This window comes from Brassica oleracea, chromosome C5 (genome assembly GCF_000695525.1).
Source record: "Brassica oleracea var. oleracea cultivar TO1000 chromosome C5, BOL, whole genome shotgun sequence".
NCBI lineage: Eukaryota > Viridiplantae > Streptophyta > Magnoliopsida > Brassicales > Brassicaceae > Brassica > Brassica oleracea.
Window position 1 is genome coordinate 10,227,933 of NC_027752.1, and position 4,600 is coordinate 10,232,532.

Sequence of the window (4,600 nt, forward strand, 5' to 3'; positions counted from 1 at the left end):
TGAGAATGAGTAAGTGTGAAGGTTATGAAGAAGTTACCTCCCTTCTTATAGGCATGAGAAATTACTATTTACTTGCGGATTTTTGGACACGAAATTCGCCCAAATACACCAATCTCGTCCAAACTCGCCATACCACGCATTGGGACCTCGCTAGAAATCCACGTTCCCAATGTGCTGGGGGTCAAAAATGGTTACGACGAAGTTAACGTCCAAATCCCCGAAGAAGAAAAAACGTAGAAAAATTCTTCGACAAATATATTTTCGAAATAGATTCTTCTTTACAAAAAACCTTTGCGGAAGAAACGCGAATCATCGGACAAGAGCTCGAGAAGGATCGTTACGCAGCGACCAAACGCGTGCTCCGCTCAGTCGCTACGTAGCGACCGAGTTCGAGCCAAAGCTCAGTCGCTACATAGCGACCAAACACCCATTCCGCTCGGTCGCTACGTAGCGACCGAGCACACCTCCCCTTGGGGTGCACCAGTCCTCTTTGTGAAAAGAAGGATGGTAGCATCCGTCTGTACATCGACTATCGAGGGTTGAACAGGGTAACTGTGAAGAACAAGTACCCGTTGCCAGGATAGACGAGCTGTTAGATCAGCTAAAAGGAGCTAAGTGGTTTTCTAAAATCGATTTGGCCTCAGGATATCATCAGATTCCTATAGAGCCAAATGATATTAGGAAGACAGCACTTAGGACCAGGTACGGCCATTACGAGTTCGTAGTGATGCCGTTCGGTCTGACAATTGCACCTGCTGCATTCATGAAAATGATGAACAGCGTGTTCCGAGATTTCTTGGATGAATTAGTGATCATCTTCATTGATGATATCCTAATTTATTCCAAGGATGAGGAATCTCATCGGAAACACTTGAGAGCTGTGTTGGAACGATTACGAGAACACAAACTTTATGCTAAACTCAGCAAATGCAGTTTTTGGCAAAAGGGTATTGAGTTCCTCGGTCATATTGTTTCCGACCAGGGCATCTCAGTGGATCCAGAGAAGATTAGGGCAATCAAGGATTGGCCCCGACCACGCAGTGCCACGGAAGTCAGAAGCTTCCTAGGGCTGGCAGGTTACTATAGAAAGTTTGTGAAGGGATTCGCAAGCTTGGCTCAGCCTATGACACGGTTGACTGGGAAAGACGTTAAGTTTACATGGTCTGAAGAGTGTGAGAGATGTTTCTACGCGCTTAAAGATATGCTGACTAGCGCACCCATTCTGGTTCTTCCGAAGGCAGACCAACCCTACGTGGTCTACACGGATGCGTCCATTATTGGACTCGGTTGCGTGTTGACTCAACATGGGAAGGTAATTGCTTACGCGTCAAGGCAGAAATATTAGGGAAACTACCCCACCCATGATCTTAAAATGGCTGCGGTAGTGTTCGCCTTAAAAATTTGGCGGTCATATTTATATGGGCCCAAAGTTCAGATATTTACAGACCATAAAAGTCTGAAGTACATATTCACCCAGCCTGAGTTGAACTTAAGGCAGAGGAGGTGGATGGAGTTCGTGGCTGACTACGACTTGGACATTACTTACTATCCGGGCAAGGCTAACCTTGTGGCTGACGCCATGAGCCGGAAGTGAGAGGATGTCACGGTTGATAGCGGGACGAACGAACCGGATGAGGTGGGACGTTTCGTTCGTTTAAATGCTTTGAACGGGACGGACGGACCACGGGGTTTGGAGGCGGTGGATAAAGCCGACCTACTTGCCCGGATCCGGGCGGCCCAAGATCATGACGAGAACCTAAAGACGGTTGCTCGAAATGACCTGACTGAGTATCAAATCGCATACGATCTTAGTTCATGGTCGGATCAGCATACCCAATGATAAGAGTTTAAAGGATGAGATCCTTAGAGAAGCTCAAAAGTCTAGATTTTCGATCCATCCTGGAGTGACCAAGATGTATCATAATCTTAGACAATACTATCATTGGATACGGATGAAGGACGATGTGGCCGAATGGGTGGCCAAGTGTCCTACTTGCCAACTCGTCAAGGCCGAACAACAAGTTCCGAGTGGACTGCTTCAGAGCCTACCTATTCAAGAATGGAAGTGGAATCACATCATGATGGGTTTCGTGACAGGGTTCCCCACAACCAGGAATAGGAATGATGCTGTCTGGGTAATTGTGGATCGACTAACCAAGTCTGCCCACTTCATGGCTCTGCCCACTTCATGGCCATCAAAAAAAATGATGGAGTCGACCGGATTGTAAGTAAGTACATTGATGAGATTGTGAGGCTACACGGAGTACCCTCAAGTATAGTTTCGGATAGAGATCTGAGGTTCACTTCTCATTTCTGGCAAGCTTTTCAGAAGGCGTTAGGAACGAGAGTAAACATGAGTACGGCTTACCATCCCCAAACGGATGGACAGTCCGAAAGAACTATACGGACGCTGGAGGATATGCTTCAAGCATGTGTCCTCGATTGGGGTGATTCCTGGGAGCGGCATCTGCCCTTGGTGGAATTCGCCTACAATAACAGTTTCCACTCAAGTATAGGCATGTCGCCATACAAAGCGTTGTATGGACGGCCATGCAGGACACCGTTATGCTGGACCCAAGTGGCGGAGCGCAGAATGATCAGCCCCGAGATCGTGGAAGAAACCACGGAGAAGATCAAGTCCGTGCGGGACAAGATGAAAGCCGCACGGGACAGACAAAAACATTACGCTGACAAACGAAGGAAAGAACTAGAGTTTGCAGTGAATGATATGGTCTATCTCAAAATGATTACCTTTAAAGGTAGAGTGCGAATTTCTGGTAGAAGGAAGTTAGATCCGAGGTATCTGGGTCCGTCCAAAGTCATGGAACGAGTGGGCAGCGTGGCATACAAGTTAGACGTACCATCTGCGATGGAAGCCTTCCATAACGTATTCCATGTCTCCCAAATTCGAAAGTGCTTGGCGGATCAGGACGTCTTCATACCAGAAATACCATCTGATCTAGGTACAAACTTAACTTTGGAGACAAGGCCGGTTCGGATCGTAGATAGAATGGAAAAAGCAACGAGAAAGAAAACAATCCAGATGGTTAAAGTCATTTGGGATTGTAGTGGTCGAGAATAAACGACTTGGGAAACGGAGGCCAGGATGAAGGCTGAGTTTCCAAAGTGGTTTGACCTGTTTGTGTTGGATGAAACACAGTTTGTGTTGGATGAAACACATGACTCGGATTCGAGCACGAATCCATTGCTAGTGGGGGAGACTTGTAACATCTGCAATCCTAGATAAGGATTGTCGGGACGGCCATGGTTCGAGGAAATAAACCAGCCAGTCTTAGGAAATAAAGGCAAGCGTTCCATGGCCAAGTTTGAAGGTTAAGAACATAAGAAAACTTAGAAAGACGGTAACTGGACGAAGTGAACGGGTAGCTCGACTAGCTCAACGAGGCTAGGTTAAGCTCACTCCAGCTCGGCCACTACTAAGTCAGCTCCACTAGCTGGACTTCTAGCTCACTCAGCTGGGGCAACAGGGTGTCAGCTCATCTCAGCTCAACGGACTGTTCGGGTTTCGGGCCGATGGTCCGGGTACGGGCCAGTGGCGGGCTGTGAGGTCCGGTCATGGGGTCATGGACCGTTGGGGCTTGGGAAAAGGCTGTGGGCTAAGTCCAGAAGGCTTGGGTAAGGCCTTTGGCTTATGACCGACCCCAAACCCAATCAGAATAGGCAATGGGATGCAAGTGGACGAGAGGGTGCAACCCTTGGCCGATGGTGCCCATCCGCTAGCAAGTCATGCATGTTCGTGAGGCAAGACTTACCCCCTCGTTTTCTATAAATATGGGGCCCTCTCTGTCGATTTCATTCATCCAATCCAAAGTAAAATAAATCAGAGAAATCGTAGAGAGGGAGAAAGAAAGAAAGAAAGAGAGAGTTTACGGCCAAAGCAAGGCCGATTGTGTGGTGGTTAGGATTCCGGCGATCTGATCGTTTGTGAAGCAACCTCCGATCAAGTATGGGAGACCGAGACCAGGAGAAGAACATGGAGAACCCTGACACGGTTCAGACGGTACGTGGTGGGCTAGGGGTCCATCAGACCGAACGGACGGTCCTTGTGATCGCACCACAGCTCTGGTCGGTTCATTAGACCTAACCGCTTCTCCTCTTCCTGTTTCTCCTCTTCCTGTTTCTATCCAATCCCTTTCTCTTCTTTAACATGGAAAACCCTGACACGGTTTAGAAGGTACGTGGTGGGCTAGGGCTCCATCAGACCGAATGGACGGTCCTTGTGATCGCACCACGGCTCTGGTCGGTTCATTAGACCTAACCGCTTCTCCTCTTCCTGTTTCTATCCGATCCCTTTCTCTTCTTTCTGTTTATACACGAAGGGTTGTGTTGGTTCAGTCCAAGGGACACGTCCCTAGACTTGGCCGTTCATAACCGAACCGCTAGCTTTGACACGGGTCGGCTATGCGGATGGTTCAAATCGCACCATGGACTGGGCGGTTGGGCTAAAAGGTTGGTCATGTCCCTAAAGGCACGAGTTGCCAAAGGTCACGAGTTACCAAAGGTTGTGAGTTGCCAAAGGTCACGAGTTGCCAAAGGTTGTGAGATGCCAAAGGGTGTAAGTAACCATAGGTTACGAACA

General features: G+C 48.3%; 1 pseudogene; it reads left to right on the plus strand.

The window, feature by feature from the left end:
- The window catches only part of LOC106344480, a 10,242-nt pseudogene extending 8,897 nt beyond the window's left edge, over positions 1-1,345 (plus strand).
- Positions 1,346-4,600: the final 3,255 nt, after the last annotated feature.